At 33.0% G+C, this 23,251-nt stretch overlaps 1 long non-coding RNA gene across 1 annotated transcript; it reads right to left on the reverse strand.

The window, feature by feature from the left end:
* Positions 1-6,431: 6,431 nt before the first annotated feature.
* On the reverse strand, positions 6,432-22,352 carry LOC107974087 (uncharacterized). The gene is made up of 3 exons (XR_001716634.1): positions 22,182-22,352; positions 13,138-13,200; positions 6,432-6,482 (listed from the first exon to the last, which is right to left on the reverse strand). It is a non-coding gene; the product is annotated as an uncharacterized LOC107974087 (long non-coding RNA).
* Between the last annotated feature and the right edge of the window lie 899 nt (positions 22,353-23,251).

A 23,251-nucleotide genomic window follows, 5' to 3' on the forward strand; every position in this document is an offset into this window, starting at 1 on the left:
TATACAATCAACGTTAAAAATTTATATAGCATCTATTGACTTCCAAGTGTAAGACACATGGACACTTAACTTCCTTTCTCCTTTATGTATGTTTTGAATAACAGCAACCATGAAAAATGAATTATATATTATGCACACACAGTATCTGAGTTAATAACTTGCAATTCTGCTATTTAAGATTAGTTTTAACTTAGTCATTTATCCTTATATAAAAATTATTAGGTTAAAAAATGTGGCTGCTCAGTTCTATTAAAAGAAAAATTTCAGACAAATTAAGTTTAACTGAATTTATTTAAACAAAGAAAGATTCATGAATTGGGCAGCACTATGAACTGCTAGAGTGTCATAGAGATCCAGTTAGCAATGTTGGCAGGCAGAATTTAGAGAGACAAAAAGAAAGTGACGGGGCAGGGCACAGTGGCTCACGCCTGTAATCCCAGCACTTTGGGAGGCCAAGGTGAGTGAATCACAAGGTCAAGAGATCGAGACCATCCTGGCTAACACGGTGAAACCCCGTCTCTACTCAAAACACAAAAAATTAGCTGGGTGTGGTGGCGGGCGCCTGTAGTCCCAGCTACTCGGGAGGCTGAGGCAGGAGAATGGCGTGAACCCGGCAGGCGGAGCTTGCAGTGAGCCGAGATCGCGCCACTGCACTCCAGCCTGGGCGACAGAGCGAGACTCTGTCTCAAAAAAAAAAAAAAAAAAAAAAAAGAAAGTGATATACAGAAACAGCTCAGTTGCTTATAGCTCAGCATATGCCTTATTTAGGCATGGTGTGATAAAACATATGCTAGTTTATATTTACATGGTCTGATCAGTTAGCAGCCTGTGATTGGCTGAGGCTCACATATTTATTGCAAGGATATCTAGTCATGCCCTAAAAATGATGCTTTTGGTCAAGATGAACCACATGTATCGTAATGGTCCCATACGAATATAGTGGATCTGAAAAATTCCTATCATGTGACGTCATAGCCATCATAATGTTTTAAGGCAGCACATTGCCTTTTCTATGTTTAGATATGCTTAGATCTAGGGGTACTTAACACTGTGTTACAATTGCCTGCAGTATTCAGTACAGTAACATAGTAGCATAGGAGCAATAGGCAATATCGTATAGCCTAGGCATATAGTAGGCTATACCATCTAGGTTTGTGTAAGTACACTCTACGATGGTCACAAAATGACAAAATCTCATTTCTCATCTGGCATTTCTCTGAATTTACCACCATCATTAAGTAACACATTACTCTTAAGTTAGGTTAAAGTTTGTTTATATACTAAGCTAGATTACATTTCACTATGTACAGAGACACATTTAGGCTAAATTTAACAATTTCAGTATCTTGACCTGTTATTCTCCCGTGCTCTTTCATCTACAGAATCTCTTCTGTCATTTCATATGGCTAAGCATCGTCAGAGGGTTTGATCTTCCTCAGGACACTTCCATTCCTTTCCATTTGTCAGTGTCCTCACCACATGGTAATTATAGTGACAGAGAAGGGTTAAGGAACCTTTTCTTAAGCAAGCATAGGTGTGATAGAAAAAGCTACATGTCATCCCACAGTAAAGCATGACAATGAACAATAATAAACGAACTCTAAAGAACAGTAACAAGAAAATCATTTTCTCCAGCAACATTCTTCACAGATCCTAGCATGATCAACTATGAGTCCATATACTCAGAGGCAGAAGAAATTGACAAAAGACATAACACTTTTTGTTATCTGTAATCTGTGCTAAGATTTTTTCAACAGTATTATAAAGCCATTATATTTTACTGTTTTAGATACATTTGGTTAAATAAAAATTGTGGGAGGAAATAGACATATAAAACACTTGATTTTCACATACTAACTTGCATATGGCTCCATTGAAATCCTAATGAAATAGTTCCATTGCAACAGGGCCTTTGTGTACATCTATTTTTAGTTTTCAAGGTGTTTTTAAAAACAATAGAAAAAGATGATATATGTGGTCCCTTTTTTCAGGTAGGTGAATTGTTGGTGAATTTTGTGATAAACTTCTCATAATATCTTGCTAAACATTTCAGTTTTCATTTCAACATCTAGCTCATATAAATACATATATACTATACGATATATCTACTTAGAAGATCACTCTGCCCAAGCCAATTAAATGACTACATAAAAGTCATTATGCTTACTATATTATAGAAACAATTATGAATTCCTTTCAAATGTCATTCTGAAGTTTGCACTGTTCAAAGAGATTTATTACAACAAAATACGAAAAGTAAATACAAGATTTTCAGGCAAAAATATGAAAAGTAAATACAAATTTTCAGGCAGACAAATATAAAACAATCTCCATCAGTATTCCTTGCTTGGCATTTTATGATGAATACTAAAGAATTGCCTACTTATTCACATTCATGCTTCTACTAAGTTAATTGAGCAACTTACTCTTAATTATTTGTTGTATTAGAATTCCCTTAATAAAACATTGATATGTCAGATACTATAATCAAATAACCTTATAATTGTTTTATAATAGTGAAAAATAAAATATTTATTATTTTCATCTTTCTCAATTGTTATAGTGTTTTGTGTATAATTATATATTTTTATCAGGGATGCCATGCCTTTTTATTTCTGTAAGTCTTCATCCTACCAGGAATTTGAAATGGTCCAGAGTTATAATAAGGAAGTAATTCTTTCTGGGAGTTGGAAGGAAAGAAAGAAAGAAAAGAAAGAAAGATGGGAAGTGATATGCACCTGCTTTTCTCTGGAGGTGAATGATTTTCCACACATCCTACACAGAAATTCTCAGATACTGGGTAAATATCTCTAATGGAGGAAATTCATTTGGGAATGGTGATGACACAAACAAAATAGATTTAAGAGGAACAAACAACCTCACAAAGGGAATTTTTAATCCATAAAATTCCTCCATGTAGAAAATAATGTATAATGGAGATGTATTCTTCTTTCTTGGAATAAAAGACTACTCTCATTCAGAACAAGCTATAGATCAAGATTTCCACATCTGAAGAATTGGAGGTTTTAGTTGAAGATTTTAGAATTCAAATCCTAATTTAGGATTTTTTGAAAACATACAAGCAAACGAACAAAAACACAAAAAAACCCACTAGTCACCTAGTAGCTAAGACAATAACTTCTTTTTAATTGGCAAATTAATTATCTATGGTCTATTCAAGTTCTTGGCTTTGTCTCTATATTATTGCCAAGATTTTTTATAGGAACTGCTGATTTCTGTAAAACGTCCCTTATTGAGAATACCATAAAATTATAAGGAGAAAGGAAGAATTAGAGGTAATTTACCTGTAATTCTAACAAATACACCTTTGAGAAAAATAATCGAAGTAAACCTGTTCTATAGTAGTTATGTCAATCTAATCATCACAAAAATGATAATTTTATCAGCTTTTGTTCACAATATGAATTTCAATATTTTTACATTATTTTTTAAATGTCAGCATTCCATTGTCAATATATATTCAAGATTTGTTCTACAGTGCCCCTATTTCTTCTCTGATAGTACTTATTTGACTTTATATTTTCTGTTTGGATGTAGCACAAGGCACACAATGATGGTACTATTGACAACATGGACAGATGGCTCTTGTTGCACGGAGATTTCTTGTGAATTACAGGTGGTTAGTAGCATTTTTGGTCTCTACTAACTAGATGCCTGTAGCATTCTCCCTCAGTTGTGTGAACAAAATTGTTTTGAGACATTGCCAGATCACTCCTGTGGGCCGGTGAGGAGGAGGGGACAACATATTCATGGTGAGAAACACTGATATACAAGGATTTTCAGGATTGTTCTGGTGTGTATCATTTTTCTCCTTTTCCTATACTGATGGAACAGCTAACTCAATGGTCACACAGTCTATGCACATAAAATACTTTGAAAATTTTTGGCACTGAGGCGATAGTACCAAATGAAAGGAGGGACGACTATTTCTGATTTGCATACCTTTGTTGTAATCATTAAGCTTATTTTTTTTGCATATTTAGAATACAGACTTTAAACATCACAAAGCCTAATCACGTAAGCTACCACAAGGATCAAAGTCAATTCAGTAATTAGTTTATGTCCTTCATCACTGTAGTTGAGAAACTCAAGTAAAGTGGGGAAAATAATTATACAATGTTGAGCAAATTCATAATCTTAGGCCTTGGTATGAAGCTTACTTCTGGCATTGCTTCCCATTGATTTCATTGAATTTAATTCCTACTGAGTACAAGGTTTCAGGCTTCATAAGCACAATTTTATCTTTACAGGTTCTTCTCAGAATTAATTGCTATTTTTATAGGTAATTACCATTTATATAATTAGATTAGAAAAGTTAGTAATTTAAAAGATGGCTAAAATTAAACAGTGACATTTAAAGATTGACACTGCCATCATGCTTCTAAAATTTTCTTAAATCCCTTGAAGAAGTGGGGAAAACGGATGAGAAAAAAGTTGCTAAAATCAGAAGTCTGGTTTCAAGGAGTTTCAACTTCAAAAGTCCAGTAAGAGTTTTATTTTGCAATTTCCGAATATATAAGCCCTAATATCCACTTATTCTGGTACTACTTATTTTCAAATAAATATGTGTTACATATTAGTGTTTTTTTTTTTTTTTCAGGGATTAATTGCTGGGCACTAAATAGACTAGAGAGCGGCCCTGTCGGTTATTTCCGGTATGTTGATTCTTGCCTGGTGGCGCTCCCCTGTCGTCTCCTCCACCTGTTCTAAATTGACATCCAAATGCCCTTTTCCCTGGGGCTTGTTTTCAAAATATTTGCTTAGAAGAGAGGTGATGCCTACTCCCAGTTTTGACATTCTAGTAATATCCTCACTGAGATCTGAGCTCACTAAATGTTTTTTTTCAGAGATGATTGAGGTTGCTCTATACTCATACATCTAGGAGTTTACTGTTAATACACTCACCTGGAATATATGATGAGACAAGATGTTAGTTGACCTGAAGATTAATATGGAATTTTAACATTCATATATATGCACACACATATATTAAAGTGAATTACAATTCACTGATATATTTTCTTAACAGAATAGTATGTGAAATTATACCGATTACAATTTTCAGGCTCCTTGTGCTTTTTCAAAGATTAGTCTATTCCTAGAAATCTAGAGCTATGTAAGGACAATTATGAATAAACGATACTATATTGTTTAAATATCAATAAATGAGACACTGATCATTCTAATTAAAGTAATTTTGGGTTTTTAATTTGTACTGGCTTTTGCACCTATTTCTTATCAGGCTGATCATTTTTTTTAAAATAAAATTCTGTTTAAAAATAAAAATTTAAAAATAAATAACATTCACATCAACAAACTCTATAGACCCAGCAATATTTCACATTTGCTTCAGGAAGAGAAAATACACATACACACACACACACACACACACACACACACACACATAATACTTTGTTAGTCAATCATTTAAAGTGTTTTAACAAATAAATTAATGCTTTGCTTTAGTCACTTTTTGGAGTATCACATTTATCTTATTCTGCATTTTCTAGGCTACTAACTTTAGTCCAAAGTAAGGCTAGTTTCATATGAGATTAAAATGTATAGCCAAATACAGGATGTTGATTGAGTAAATAGGAAATTTCTCAAATGTGTCAAAGTATCATCCTCATTGATGTGCCAGAAATCACTACCCTTAGTTATTTGTTTGGCTTGAAGTGCAATCTACCGAAAGAGACTTTGGTAACTGAAGGTATGATAATACAGGTTTATACATTAATTTCTTAAATTTCATTCTTGAATAAACAGGTATAAGTAATCAGATTATTGGGCTAAAAACCTGACATTGATGGCAATTGAAAATTTCTTGAATATAGGGAAGGAAGATATTTCAGTAAAATACCTAGCATAAATAGAAAATAGAATGAGGTCTTTGTTGGTAGCTTTAATGAATGAAAAGTCAATGTTGACTAAGCAAGATGACTTTTTGTTTACTACCTGATATAGAACACAGTTCAAGCTCCTTAAGAGGGAACACAGGGCCTTCAGGGATACCATTCTTTCTGGCTCTCTATTAGTAGAAGGCAGCCAAGGAATCTATATGTTAACCTTATTTTTGACATTACTCTCTCAATTGGAGAGGAGTTAATCCCTGTTGTAGTAGTAGATACATATGTATGAGGATAGGTACAGAAATTATCTTCCTTTTATTTTGCATTCTAACTAAATTTTTTCTTAATAATATTGCAGAAGAAATTAAATAACAGATTTTTATCATTCAACAGGGGATTTTACATCAGTTTTTAATATTATTGTGTTATTTATTTTGCCTGTAGCTCAAACATATACAGTAACATACCTGTATGTGGTAGTTTATACAAAGATATAATTAGTTACTTACACCTTTATTCAAATTTACTTATTTACGATTTCTCATTTATAGTATTAATATTACCTTCATCTTTGTCTTTTCCCCATTCAAATATTCAGGCATAGCTTAATCACTAGTTGAAGAAAGGCACAAAAGAAGAAAAAGAAGTTAAAACATGATTCACATTTAAAACTTTAGATTTCAAAAGTCTGTACCCATAAAAGAATAAAAGGGAAAATTAATTTTAATAATAAAAAAATTTATCAAAACAAAGAACTACCACAAATATCGTAATGAGCATGATTACTGATATAACATTGAGTTCTATGCTTCCTCACAGCCAAAGCAAGAGAGGGAAACAATGTGGCTTTTAATTCTCAATGTTTGATTTTTAGCAAAAATGTTAGATGAAATTATCACAGATATTCATACCGTACAAGATATAGACAAACATTTTATTTAGACTCTGGGCTTCCTGAGGACAAGACTCTTGTTTCTCTTACCTTTATATCCATTAGCAACAGAATATAGCTAATGTTCATTAATGTACTTTTTAAATAAAACTGTTCAACTACAGTTTAAAAAAAAAAGAAAAATATTAAGAGCAAAAATCCTTTTACTCCTGGAAAGCAGTCTTCTCCCCACACCTCTTCCCACATACCCTAGTAGAGAATAAGATTCTCTGAACAGTAAGCTAAATAAAGAGAGGAAGGGGTATTGAGTGTGAGAGAAAGGGGCTCTGTACCCTGTTCCTTGGTCAAATCTCAGGTAAATTTTTGATATTTGAGCATAAAGGAGACCTGTTTCTCATTTCCTGTGAAGTGCCCTTGGGAGATAGTAGGAATGCACAGATCAGGAAAGAATGCATGACATTTCTGGGCATAGACGACCTAAAAAGATGCAGAGACTTTCCAAATTCTTTGCTGGAAGATCCCTAAAGTAATAATTAGTTCACCGAAAAAAATGACAGAGAATCGGTAAGAGCACTGGCCATCTCAGGATATGCTAGCATAGATTTAAGTAATTAGACAATCATCTAGTGAACATCTGTTACGTGCCATTTTCATAAACAGTGAGACTCAGCAGTGAACAATGCACACAAAGTCTCTGCTTTTGCAAAAATTACAATCTAATGACAGCTGGGTGGTATTAAGAACCAAATATTGGCCAGGTGAGGTGGCTCACCCCTGTAATCCCTGCACTTTGGGAGGCCACAGTGGGCAGATCACCTGAGCCCAGGAGTTCAAGACCACTCTGGGAAGCATGGCAAAAACTCATCTCAAAAAAAAAAAAAAAAAAAAAAAAAAAATTAGCCAGGCATGGCGGTGTGTGCCTGTAGTGCCTGCAGTCCCAACTAGTCAGGAGGCTGAGGTGGGAGGATGGCTAGAGCCCAGCAGTTCCAGACTGCAGTGAGCTGTGATGGTGCCACTGTTCCAGCCTAGGTGACAGAGTGACCCTGTCAAAAAAAAAAAAAAAAAAAAAAAAAAAAAAGAACCAGAGAACCAGATGTTCATTCCTAACTCCTCATCAGGATGCAAACCTTCCAGAACTTGAATTAAACTCTCAGGGAAATCAGAGTCCATGTAAGTTAACAAGGAGAATGGGCTGTAATAAAAGTAACACCATACGTGGAGAAGTATGGCAATTAAGTTATTTTAGAAAAGTATGGAAATTAAGTTATTTTGACATGATAATTTATTGAACACCTGAGTTTGTTTCCATGAGCAATAGATCAGGGTTTCAGTTTTTTCACTTCCCTGTCAACACTTGTTATTTTCCACTTATTTGACTATATAGTGGTTATAAAGTGATATCTCATTGTAATTTTGATTTGCATTTCTTTATTGACTGTGTTTCATTATTTGTTCACATGCTTACTGGCCACTAAGATACTTTCTCTGTAGAAATATCCATCAAATCCTTTGCCTGCTTTTAAATGGATTATTTGTCTTTTTATGGTGAGATGTGTGAGGTGTTTATATATTCTGGATAGTAGGCCCTTAGCAGATACATATTTGAAAATATTTTCTCCCATTCTGTAAATTGTCTTTTCTTGAAAGTGTCCTTTGATGCCAAAAGTTTTTTTTTTTTCACAAGTCCTGTTTATCTGTTTACATGTTGTTGTTGCTTATACATTCAGAGTCAAATCTAAGACCAGTGACAAATCCAACATTACAAAGATCGACAGCTATATTATTTTATAAGAGTTTTATAGTTTAAATAATAATTTTTAGGTTTTGACCCACTTTGACTTAATTTTCACGTATGTTGTGAAGTAGAAGCCCAACTTCCTTTTATTGCATATGGATATTCAGACGTCCTAGAAATGTAGCAGGACAAGCCGCAGACAAGAACCCCTCAGATGCCGAGCTGTAGAAGGAAAGGGCTTTATTCAGCAGGAAGCATCGGCGGGTTCACGTCTCCAAAATCCGAATTTCTGTTCCTTTTAAGGGCTTACAACTCTAAGGGAGTCTGCATGAGAGGGTCGTGATCGAATGGGGGCTGCATGCACCGGTAATTAGAATGGAACAGAAGAGGACAGGGATGTTCACAATGAGTTTCCATACAATGTCTGGAATCTATAGATAACATAACAAATTAGGTCAGGGGTGGATCTTTAACTACCAGGCCCAGGGCGTGGTGCCGGCCTGTCTGCCTGTGGATTTCATTTCTACCCTTTAGTTTTTACTTCTTCTTTCTTTGGAGGCAGAAATTGGGCATAAGACAATATGAGGGGTGGTCTCCTCCCTTAGAAGCATTTGTTGAAAAGAATATAAACTATTTTTGGCACCCTTGTTGAAATCAATTCACTATAGATACATAAAGATTTATCTCTGAAATAATTCTATTTCATTGCTCTATATGTCTATTCTTATGTCACTACTATCTTTTCTTGATTACTCTTGTTTAGTAGGAAGTTTTTAAATTGAGAAGTGTAAGTTCTTCAACTTCGTTCCTTTGCAAGATTGTTTTGCTGATGCTGGGCTCCTTGAATTTCGTTATGAATTTCAAGTTAAGTTTTTTTATTTCTGAGAAAATAGAAGGTAGTTGGAATTTTGATAGGAATTACATTAAATCTGCAGATCAGTTTTTGAAGTATTTTCATCTTAACAATAAATAAAATATGCCTTTCATTTAGGTAGGTATTATTTATCTCAACATTTTTTTGTCACTGCATAAGCCTTCACCGTACATCTTGCACTTCTTCGGTTAAATTTATTTCTAAATACTTTATTCTTGGTGATGCCAATAGAAATAAAATTGTTTGTTTTCTTAGTTTTATTTTCACATCATTTATTGCTAATGTATCAAAATACACCATTTAAAAATATTGAGCTTATAACTTGCAACTTTGTAGAACAGATTTATTAGTTCTGATAGATTTTGTGAATTTTGGGAGGTTTCTGTATATAAGAGAGTATCATCTGCAAATAGAGATAGTTTTGCTTCTTCCCTTAAAATCTAAATTTCTTTTATTTCTTTTCCTTGCCTTATTGTTCTAGTTAGAAGTTACAATACATTATTTGAAAGCAATGATAAAGGTAGTCTTCTAATCCTTGTCTTCTTTTTGATTTTCAGAGAAAAAGTTTTCATTCTTTCAGAAATAAGCATGACCTTGCTTTTCAGAAAATTCTTCTATTTCCACTTTTCACAGTGTTTTTTCAATCATGAAAATGTATTGGACTTCATCAGTTATTTTTCTGCATCTATTGAGATGATCGATTCCCACCCCTGACACCAACCTTGATTCTGTGAATATGGTGTTTTCAGGGATTCATTTTCTTATTTTGAACCAAGCTGTCATCCCTTGGATAAATCCCACTTGGTCGAGGTTTATAGTATTTATTACATGCTGTTGAATTCATATTGGTAGTTTTTATTGAGGACTTCTGCATTAATATTCATTGGGGTATTGGTCTGTAGTTATCTTGTGATGTCTTTGTCAGGTTTTGGTATTATGGTAATACTGGATATGGGAATGGGTTGGAATGTATTTCCTCCTCTTCTGTTTCTTAGGAGAATATTTAAATAATCATGGTAAATATTTGATAGAATTCACCAATAAAGCCATTTTGTCTCCTAATTAAAGAAAAATATATAATATTATGATTTACTCACAACACTGTTAATTTGCATGAGTTTTGACAAATGCAGACTCATGTATTCAACATTGAATTATCATACAGAATAATTTCATTGTCCTTATAAAATCTGTTTTTCTTCAGTTGTTTATTTCTGTTTCCTCACTTCCCCTACCCCAAACCCCTGACTACTGCTAATCTGTTTACTATTTTTATAGCCTTGTTTTTTAAAAAAAACTTTTATATAAACAACATATTGCCTTTTCAGTATTTTATTTAGCAATATGCATTTAAGTGCATCTATGTCTTTTTGTGGCTTTATAGCGCATTTGTTTTTATCACTGAATTGTATTTAATTATATGGATGTACCACAGTTTATCGATTCACCTTGAAAGACATTGTGGTCCCTACCTGTTTTTGGTGATTTTGAATAAAGTTACTGTAAATACTCATGTGAAGGTTTTTCCGTAGTTGTTAAATTTTAAATCAGTTTGGCAAATATCTAGGTGTGTGACTGCACGATCTATGGTACCATTACATTTAGTTTTGTAAGAAACCGTTAAACAATTTTCCAAAGTGGCCATACCAGGTTTAATTCTCACCATCAGTGAGAATTCCTGTTGTTCCACTTCCTCATCAGCAATTGGTATTGTTATATGTTTGTTTTATTTTGGATCTTACTCATTCTGTTATGTGCGTAATAGTAATTTATTGCATTTTTAAATTCTTTAATTTTTAATTTTTGTGGGTACATAGTAGGTGTATATAATTATGTAGTACATGAGGAGTTTTGATACAGGCACTTGTATTTCCCTAGTCACAAATTATGTTAAGCATATTTTCACATACTTGCCGTTTTTATGTTCATTGGTGAGCTCTTTGTTCATATCTTTTTCTCATTTTAAATATTTTCCAATTTTCTTTAAGTTTTGTTGAACTTTAAGAGTTCTTGCATATTCTGGATATGTCCCTTAGTTTTAATATTCATAAAATTAGGATAATAATTGTAATCGCATTGATAAAAGGTTTAGTTGAGAAAATGCATGTAAAATTTAGTAAAGCAACTGCATCCACTAAGTGGTAAATAAGTCTATTAGTCTGGGAACAGTTCTGTTCTAATTTCGCTTACTCAAAGCCTATCACAATAAACAAAATCAATAAAAAGTTGTTGAATTAACGAGTAAGTCCGAATTTCGTGAAATTTAGGCTTGTTTGTTTGAACATAACCTTTTACACACTCTACATCACATCAACTATCTTGAGCTTAAATACAGTAAAATGAAAAACAGTATGTATTATCATGGACACATGCAAATCTGTTTTCTAAAATAGTTTTCTGCAAACTGTTCTCTTTTCTCTGTTATACATCTATTTGTTATTCTATACTAAAAATACAATACAACAATTGTTTTCTCTATAAAGGTAAAGTTTCCTGCTAACATGTTCCGTAATATGTTTTTATATCAAAAATTCATAATATCATGGTAATAAAATATTTGAAAAGAACTTCAAATTCCTGAACTTCAAAAAATGCATTTCTAAACACTGTTTTATCAATTAAAATGTTATTTAAAAACATTAATTTTTCCCTACCACTTTGCTATTTTACAAATCAACTGCCTTAATATTTAAGCATATCCTAAATAAATCATGCTTAAAATTATTTTAGAATTTCAAGTTGCATAGTTGTCTCCCAGATAAAGTAAGGGTAAGTGAAAGATTGGATTTAAATAATTTTTAAAAACCCATTACAAATAAAAGAACATACGAAATTAACTTGATTCCCAGTATTTCTAAGCACATTGGTAAATGTTTGGCAAAAAATAAAAATAAAAATAAACTCAATTCGTTTTGTGAGGATGCTGGTTCTTAATTAAACAAGTAATTTTTATATATGAAACACTGCATAAAAACACAGAATTTTGGAATAAAAAGATACTGGGAACATAATACCTTCATCTTAAACATTTAGAGATATGGAATCTGAGTGCTAAATAATTTCAATGGATTAGTACATGTCCAAAGTTACACAAGCAATTAATTGCAAAAACAGGCCTCTACTTATTTATTTTGCCTTTCAAAAGATGGGTTCACAACTCAGAACCATACTATCAAGCTAATACATAATAAGATAATAAAATGTATCTACATAACAAGTGATTGAACTACTTTGGTTGGTATGGCAGAATCCAAAAACAAAAAAAAGCAAAGAAAATTTTCTTTTTATTTAATTTTATTTATTTATTTATTTATTCATGAGACAGGGTCTCACTCTGTCACCGAGGATGGAGTACAGTGGCACAATCCCTGCTCACTACAGCCTCCGCCTCCCAAGTTGAAGTGATTCTCCTTCCTCAGCCTCCTGAGTAGCTGGGATTACAGGCATGCGCAACCACACCCAGATAATTTTTGTATTTTTAGTAGAGACAGGGTTTCATCATGTTGGCCAAGCTGGACTCAAACATGAGCTCAGGGCATCCGCCTGCCTCAGCTTCCTAAAGTGCTGGGATTACAGATGTGAGCTACCTTGCCCAGCAAATTTTCTCTTTAGTTAAAAGGAAACCAAAAATAACTTTTTTCATTTGGAAGGATGAAAAATCATAAAATCTGAAGCAACATAGGACCAACTGCAAAGCGATAGAAAGCAGCGTAAAGGTTATTAGCACTGATTCTAGATTCAGAAAAATTTCTGAAAGAATACTGACCTGCCAATAATAGCTCTGAGAATTTGCTCCTAAATTAATCACCTTCAGCCTCAGTTTTCTCATCTGTAAAATGTAGTTAATGAAAATTATTAGTTCATAACATTTTTAAGTATGCACTAAAATAATACACACAAATCACTTACACAGAATCTAGAGTACAAATAACATTTGAAATAAATGTTCTCAATGTGCAATTTACAGAAAGGAAGTGTTTCAAAGTTATATAATGGGCACACCAAGTAATCAAAAGTCTTTATGAAAATTTTATTTCTTGTTATATGTGTGTGTATTTGAATGTGTGTGTTTATATATATGTATATACATGTGTGTGTATACATATATGTGTGATTGTGTATAGTAAGATGTCCTACCAAGGACTTACTTTTTTGTTGTTGTTGTTTGGAATTTTTAATACTAGAGCACAAAAGTAGTAAAAAAGTTATATTGGTTATATTTGGCAGAATAAAGGATTATTGATGCTGCTTTAGGCTTAGAAGTGAATCTTCTGGTTGGAAAGGTAAAAATGGTTTTGGGTAAAAGACTCATGCCAAAATCACATGAACAGAACATTCCTGGGACTGCTAGCATCTTGAGGATCTGAAGGAAGGATTAAATGTGCTAAAAAATAACAGGTTGAGAATTGAACAAGTGAGTAAAACTGTGGACAGAGTTTAAGAGAGAAGAAGCCATAGATCTAAAAAACATGATACAGCAGATTTCTACAACTCCCAGATCAATATTTCTGAGCTGTAATTTTTTGTAGCTTGGAGAAGCAACAACAATGCCACTGAACAGGCTTTAGAATATCCCCCGTTAAATCCTGCAGCACCAACCTCTTCCTCAGAACTTCATGTATTTCCACATTTTGGAAAGAGGAGGGTGAAATGTAAATAGATTGATATTAGAATTTCAGCTCTTCTGGCCCATTAGAGATAGCTCCAGTCTTGAGGATTAAAAGACATGTGACCTTATCAGAGTGTAGCATTTATTGAGTGCACCATATTATGATATATTTTTCTCAAGGTGGTTTACCATAGATGCACTTTATTCAATTGTCCACAACTTGTGGACCTAGACAACTGAAAAGAAATATCACTATTTATTAAAAACTACTTCAGAATGAATTGAGGCCTCAGTCCTTATAAAGTGGCTAAGCCATTAAACATAGAAGACATTATTATTCCTCAAAATATCTTCCTTTTTACAAATATTTTACACTTTTCTGCTACTTATGTGTAGCATGGGAAAAATAGGCATTGTAAATAATTAACGGTCTTTGAACAGGAACGGCATTTAAAAGATCATCTGATAAAATCACTTGTTTTAGTCTCTCCGATAAACAAATATTTATTGACTCTTAGCTAGGAGCACACTGCTAAGCTATAGGAATATAGAAGAAAATATTTTTGTCACAAAATAGCTTATTACTCCATTTCACGAATATGAAAACTGAGGCGTGAATAAAAATTAAGTTACTTGACTGCTTGATCAGGTATAAAGGACTGAGTAGGACCTAGAACCCAGTTCATAATTTAGTATTGTGCAATTAGTCAATACACTAATCTGATTTGCAAACATAATCTCAAGTTAATGGCAATTTCAATCAGGGATTTTGATATTACCCAATACTGTGTACTGATTACATGCAATTAATTTCTAGGTATAGAATAAAACTGTCTTAGTTTACTAAGAAATACATATACATTCCAACATATATGTCCTGTAATATAATAGAGTGAAATTTCTGGAAACTTTACATAGACCTTCTTCTTCTACAATTCCACATTGTGGCCAGTGGTAGAAATCTACGAAACCACAGGTATGCAGGAACATTTACCACAAACAGCTACTGAATGAGATAGAAGAATTGTTATGGACACTGAGAAAGCAGAAATACTAATTAATATTGTACTTTAACCCCCTAAAGGGTAATGAAGCTAGACAATGCCTGTTAGTCTCTATAGGCAAGATTAAAGTTGGAAGCAACTACCTTATTATTTAAATGACTTGTGCTGTATACTCAAACCATAGACAATATCCAGCAGTGAGATCATTTTTATGCAATAAAAATCATTTGAATACAATTACTTAAGCAAGTGAGCATCTGTGATTTTTTTAAAAAGTGACCAAATGCTAGAAATTGAGGAGAGAAGCCGAGATGCTTTTTCTTAAAAAGAGGCAAAACGTAAGCAAAAAATATGACAGAGGTTAAAAACACACAGCTGCTTGTTGTTTGTAAGTTCCATGAGAGGTTATTTTTTTCACCTAAACAATGTTTTTTTCTTTTGCTTCTAAAACAATTTGCTATTGAAAAGTTATTTTTATCTTAATAAAACAATTTCCAAATATTATGGAGAAAGGCTTCATTTAATAATGTTTTCTGTAAAATTATGCTCCTTTCCTTTGTAAAAGTTTTGTGCATATACTTTTTGACCTTCATTTTAGAAAGGTATACACACTTCTTTTTACAGTACAAACTATTTTATTTAAATAGTGGTTTACTTATTTTTTCTCAGAAAATATTCTTCTGAGAAAGTGAGCAAAGACATTGCCTTTTACTTATTAAAACAAACCTTTGGTATCCCAAACAAACTTTTGGTAGGCATTCATAGGTAAATGATATTAAACAAATGTTGTTTAAGACGAGTATGAAGAATAAAAGGGGATAGGGGATACAAAATTACAAATAGCAGACATATAGTTATAGTCTAAGATATACCAAATGATTTATCATGATAGAAATTTTTGTACCTAGACCTTCAATTTGATACTTCACTACATAGGACAAAAAGTAGACAATTTGTCATTATAAAATTATAAGACCAAAATTCAAGATATGACAGTCCATTAGAATAGCTGAGAAAATTAAGAAATTAAAATATTTTAAAATGCAACAAAAAGGAAAACTTTAATGTGTTATTTGTTACCTATATTACTGGGTTTTTGAGTATAAATGAAATATTAATATTATGAAATCAGCACAAAACACAGCTATTTTATTCTCAATCTATATAGTACATAAAGTACTTCTGAAAGACTTTTTGTAACTGTAGATGATCAGTTTGTAATTACTTAAAAGAAAATACATCATATGTAGAACATGCTTAGCAAGAGACAGGGTTAGATGATGCCTGAACAATATTTAGAAGCTAGACAAGCCCAGAAAGAGACGTGATTGTTTTGAAGATGTACAAGAAGTAGACAACTGACGAAGATTCAAGCAAAGGGTGCTCAACATGAAAAATTCTAATGACTATTGAAACATAGAGCCAATAATCTGCATATCTCCAACACCCATAATGAGCTACAGGTCTCACTATTTCTGATTTTTAAAATTCAAATGAAAAAATAATGTATATTATTTTTATGCTTATTTCTTTGGGAAAGATGTTTGAAATTTTCAACTTTTATTGATTCTGTCATTTTTCCAAGCCCTAGCCCCTAGAATGAAACTGTCTTGGCCAAAGACACCTAAATAACAGAGTTTAAAGCAAAAGTCAATTACCAGCTCTCTCCTGGGGAATGTAATCCCAGCGAAATTAGAAGGGGAGAAAAAAAGAAAGGAAGTCTGGGAAGGAGAAGAAACAAATACAATATGGTACATTACAAGTGTCTCCCAAGCTTCAACAGAAACAACAGAAAGTGTGTTGCTTATTCATATGGGATATCTTCTAAAAGGAAGGGCAAGGGATTTATTTACAAAATACTTGCCATCTCCTATCTCTTCTTGGTCAAATATTACTCCAAGATAAATTAATTCCTGCATACTGCCTTATAGTCAAACATACCTGTAAACAGCCACAGGTTTAATACCAAACATGATGCTTTCTCTGGGCCCAGAAGTGAAGAAAAGGGTCAGAGCCCTGTGAAAGTTGATTATACAAACTGAAATTATAGTTGTTATACCCAACTAAAATGGAGTCAAGAATCCATGCGGAGAAAGCATTCAGGTCACAAAGACCTGCTCCAGGAACTGTCTAACAAACCCAATCCAAGGTCAAAATGGCTTGCTATGACTTTAAAGACAAGTTTTACCTAATGACTGCCACCACTCTCCAGTAAGAGCTTACCAGCCCCAGCATAGCACCACAAGCACGCCAGTGAATTTCTTTCAAAACAGCATACTTAGCTTTATTCTTTTCCCAAAAAACTCTAGTGTTTTCTTTGTTCTTCAGACATACCAGAGGCTTCCCTGGTCTATATGTATATTCTGAATTGCAATTCTACTTTTAGTATGTTATTCCCAGATAAATCCTTTACTTGGAGTTCGATCTGTCTCTCTCTCTCACTTTCTCTCCTGTCTCTTATTTTTTTTCTCTCTCTCTCTCCACACACACACACACACCACACACACAGCTCTTCTCATACTTTATTTAAGTTGCAGAATATCAGCTATTTTCCCATAACTTCTGCTTATATTTTTCATAATAGTTAGCTCTTATCAGACTTCCCTTTCACACTTCTAAAAATGGTGGCTCTAAACATCTCTCTCTCTCTCTCCCTGTATCTATAGAGAGAGTTCTCGTTATAGATGTAGAGCGCTCCATAGAGCTAAGAGCAAACCTAGAAACATGAATAAATCAGATATGAAACTCCAACAACACATTAGCTCCAGACTCATTGTTTAGGAAACGGGTATACACTGTACCTCATCTATATTTTTTTGTCAAAGTAACCTCTTTATCTGTATTCGCAATGTAATATAATTGGTGGTAATACATTTAATCATGAATGTTTTGGGGTCAAATAGAATTTATTCATTTATCATGCTACTTTTGAGCTTCTACTATGCATTGGATTATGCAAGGGACATAAAGATGAATAAGTCATGAGTTCTACTCCAAAGTGTAATTAGTCAGAGTTGCTGTCCAAAGACTTACAGGTGCAAATGTATTCGTATTGGCTCCGCATAACAGAATGGGAAGAAGGGAGAGTTTCTGAAAATTTTATTACTTCTAGTGTGTGTGTGTGTGTGTGTGTGTGTGTGTGTGTGTGTTTTCTTCCTTGCTTTTGGTTTTAAAATAGTTTTAGAAGAGACGTTCATTTGACTTTGGCGTCTAAGAAAGGCTATGCTAAACTCTTGTACATAAATTTTAAATGATAATAATATTTTGTATATTGTTTGAGACAAAGTTTTCTTTAAAGATTCAGAGAATGTCTAGTTCAGAATTTACTTTATTAACACAGATTTGAGAATCAACCCCCTTCCCTATGACTAAGCTGCTTTTAGGCATTAATGATGCCTTCCAGATGCCCTTTTTGAGGCTTTAATAAAGGTGCTATTCAGAGCTCAAATCACAGCGACAGGTGCTGGGGTTTATATTAAGACTGTGAAGGTAGCCACTGTGTGTTGGCAGTTGGAAAAACAGCTCAATGATTGCCACTATGTTATTAGTAAGTTTGGCATAAAAAGAAAAACCTTTTAATGAAGTACTAGACTGTCTGTTGATTATACTGAAGAATTGCAAGGTTAGCATACCAACTGTATTAATTTCCTATTGTTGCTATAACAAATAACCACAAATTAGTGACTTAAAACAACATATATTTATTATTTTATAGTTTGGGACATCAAAAGTCAATAATTAGTCTCGACGGACTAAAGTCACAGTATTGGTAGGCTGGCTGTCTCTTAAAGATACAGAATCTCTTTTCTGGCTTTTTCCAGGATGAGTGTTGTCCTTATTTCTTCAGTCTTGGCCTCCCATTACGTGGCCTTTTCTCCTTTTGCTTTTGTTGTCATACGGCCTACTCTGTGCTTTCTTCCCTTTCTTCTTTTCTCTTATAAAGATCCTTATGAATTGGACCCACCAGGGTAATTCAGGATAAATTCCTCATGTTAAGTTCTTTAATTTATACACTTCTGCAAACTCTTTCTTTGCCATATAAACTAACATATTTACATGTTATGGGGCTTATAATGTGAATATCTTTGGGGCTGTTATTCCCTCTACCACACACATCGAATTCAGAGCAATAAATAACGTCTTCCGTGGTTTATTATAGGGCAACAAATAGGTTCTTCTAACATCTTATTTAAGTCGCAGAATATCAGCTGTTTTCTTATAACCTCCAATTTTATTCTGAGTAGTATTCAGCTCTTATCAGACTTCCCTTTCACGCATCTAAGAAATCATGGCTCTGAACATCACTTTTACTGAATTTTTACTGAATTCATTAGCTGAAAGAAAATCAATAAAATAATCTGTAGGGTATGCTTCACTAATGGGCAAACATAGCTAGTTCTGTCATAGAATATTCTTAAGCTAAAAAGCACATCTTGTAATTATAAGTCTTTACTTCTTTGAACATGTAAATACAAATAATAACTAAATCTATAAACACAAACTAAATCAATAAAACACAATCTCACTAAATGTTAGTCATAGTTCACTCTGTTGTATACCTTATCTCATTATCTAGCTTTCTGTCTGTCTGTCTTTTAACTGTCCATCCATTTATTACCTTTTCTTGAACAAGCAAGGAGGGATTTATCTTATAAATCACCTATATTTACTACTCTGTTTAACTGAAATTTTACCCCTAACGCCTCTTACATTTAAATTTCACCTAATGAATTTCTTCTGTTTCAGTCCAGTGAAGTGAATTTTATGGCTTGTCATGATTAAAACATATATAAAAATATAAACTTAAAGATTTCTTCTTTTAACCTTGAGTTTCCCAATTCATTCGATGATATAAGTCTATTTTGAAATAATGTTAGTTAACATCCTATAAAGCTAGGGCTTTTATAGAGCCCACAATGTTTAGGAAGGGACATTTTATATTGATTGGATATTTAATTCTGTTTGGTAATTTACTTAATTTTTCTAGGTGAGCTTTTTTATGAAACACTGATCCTCTCGTTTATACTTGATTTCATTAAATACTAACTTTGTGTATTACTCTAAAATGGCTTTAAATGCATTCAGCTTAACTAGCATATTTAAAGTTCATAATCCTGTAGAGGAGTTTTTAAATATCTTCAGTTACAGGTAAGAATCAGAAAAAAAAAGAGGATAAATATTCAGGTAGAAAACTGCGGAAACAAATTTCAAGGGGATCTATCTCAAGTGCCCATTTTCTTTATCACTGATTATATTATTTTTCAATATAATCTTTAACTACAGGTGCTTTATTAATAAAACTACTCAACAAGGGCTTTAGCACAAACATTAAAAATGAATACATTGGCTGGGCGCTGTGGCGCACTCCTGTAATCTCAGCACTTTGGGAGGCCAAGGCGAGTGGATCACGAGGTCAGAGTTTAAGACCAGCCTGGTCAAGATGGTGAAACCCTGTCTCTACTAAAAATACAAAAAATTAGCCAGGCCTGGTGGCGGGCGTCTGTAATCCCAGTTACTTCGGAGGCTGAGGCAGAGAATTGCTTGAACCCAGAAGGCAGAGGTTGCAGTGAGCCGAGATCGCGCCACTGCACTCCAGCCTGGCAACAGAGCAAGACTTCATCTCAAAAATAAATAAATAAATAAATATAGAAATATATATATATGTATAGAAATATATATATAGAAATATATATGTATATAAATATATATATAAATATATAGAGAAATATATAGAGAAATATATGTATAGAAATATATAGAGAAATATATATAGAGAAATATATATAGAAATATATATATAGATTTCTAATCCTTGTGGACAACGAAGAAGAAGTCTTTTCAGAGAAGAAGTCTGAATTGACTGGAAAGTAAATTCCTTTTCTTTTAAGGAAAAGGAAAGCAAGTTCTAGCAGTATATATGCATGACAAATGATTGTTAATGGCGGGGAGGGGTTAAAATAGCACCACTGGTACATAGTGGGATTATTTTCTTCTTGATAAAATTTAGTAGCATAGGGGACCACCAATTAAAATAGTCTTCTCGTATTATACTAGAACATGGACTAGATAGAAGTCAGAGAACCTGAGAGATCGAGCGGGAGCAGGTTGATTCAACTTGCTTTGATGATTGTCCGGGTGGTTTGTGCAGGGGCAGGCTCTTAATAACTAATAAACCACAGGAACAGGGCCTGGCTTGTAGTAGCCATTCAATACATATTTGTTGAAAATGTTGTTGATTGTTTTCATTGAAGTCCTTACGTGAATCCAAAATCAGCATGCTCCAAGGATTTACGAGAAGGCTGAAAAACTGAGAACTGAACCAAAGAGCAACATACACCAGAGATTTTGCACTTGGAATCTGAAGAGCTAAACATGGGGAAAAACATGTTGATTTGAGTAATGGGAGTACATAAGATCTTAGAACCTTATTTTAAAGGCCTACCTATACTTTAAATATTTTCAAATACATTGTATTTTGTTAAAATGCTTTAGTTTATTCTCAAATTCATTAATTATGGTTTTTAAAATAAATATTTCTGAGAGTGCTGGTATAGCAGAATAAGAAATCTAGCAAATAGAATGGAAACATATATATATGTATAATTTTACTATACATATTAAAATTAAACACATTTTATATACATACTATTTAAATATGCATTGATTAAAATTATAATACTTTTTTGCTAGATATTTTTAAGCTTCATACTATCCAAAATAGTTAACTTATTTTAAGTTGCCTTATATCTTATAATAAAATAGCACAGTTATTGAAATATACTATTTTTATCTCTAAAGTAAACCAACTCATTTATTCACCCCAGGAATCTAACATTTTATTAGGTCAAGTTATAAAACTTGACTCTTCTAGTGACATTCTTGGGAATATTTTCCATGTTGATTCATGTTTTTCTATCACTTTTCTCATGTAAGAATAACATGTATGCTATAGCATTAAATTTTTCTTCAAAGAGAAAATCATTATGTGATTATAAATTTGACATGAAATAAGTAATTTTAGACAAACATACTAAAAATAAAATTTCCTAAATAAAATCTTGTCAAGATTAAAGAATTGTCTTTCTATATCTATCCAAAACCTCCTTAAATGAAGGAAAAGGTAATGCGAGCAGCCACAATGATAATGCAGAATAACAATAATCATCACAGTAAAACTAGCAATTATTGAACTCTTACCACATGTCAGATTGTCTCCAGCATTTTATCTCATTAATATATTAAAATACAGAAAATAAAAAATGATAGGAGGACAAGATGCAGAAGATGAAAATAAACACTTTTTAAGAGAAGAAAGTATAATCAAGATGGGAAAAGAAAGTAGAAATAAACTAAGGAGAATATGGGAGAAAATACATCTTAACGCTTAGTGAAGTTGGCGTTCCTAGATTTAAAATGAAGAACAGCTGCCAAGGCTTTGGTACAGCACTCAAGCCTGTGTATTTTTTATAGCACCCTCCCACTCTGCTTAGGAGTGTAGGCCTCTGCTGCTAGCTGTGCTTACTGAGCCAAGCACAGCAAGGAGAAAGTCATCAATTACTCCCCACTCAATGCACAGGGCGAGAGCCTGCCCTCTTGAATGTGTGTATAACTCCCTGAGACTTGAATGAAAGTTAGGTGCGTGTAATTGAGGATGGAATTTGACCCCATGAGGTTGAGTGAGAAATGATTGATTGTTTTGAACTCCAGTAGTTCTTTTTGAACTAATGGACTTCAACAGGACCCAAACTGCCCTGGAGATTTTGGTTCCTATTTTCTCTAATTCTGGTTACTCTGGGTAGCATTTTTTCCCCTTTTCTTGTTTATAATACCTCAATGTTCTGATCAATTGAGTTATTCAGTTGGCTGATTGTTTATTAACAACACATCTATCCTTAATTCTTGAACTTAAAAAAACTGCTTATTAATTCAGATTTTTTTTAAAGTATTATGTATGCCTCACAGTACATAGTACTCAATAAGTAGAGAACAATAGCATTACCACTCAAAATAGAAAGTTATAAATAAACCTTCATGATCAGGAGTAGTGCTCTTTTATTGAAACATCATATAAAACTAAAGAAACTCACTGTGGATGATTATTTTAAGATATTTTTCTAGTCAATCCACAGTGGAAACATAATGATCATATTAACACATAAACACAAAACATATATTCCCTACATTTATAATCCCTAAGATTACCTCATTTAAATGAAAATTCATCTTAATGTATTACTTTTAAAATAACTTTTTTTGCTACATATTTT

The sequence above is a fragment of the Pan troglodytes genome, chromosome 3 (assembly GCF_028858775.2).
Source record: "Pan troglodytes isolate AG18354 chromosome 3, NHGRI_mPanTro3-v2.0_pri, whole genome shotgun sequence".
NCBI lineage: Eukaryota > Metazoa > Chordata > Mammalia > Primates > Hominidae > Pan > Pan troglodytes.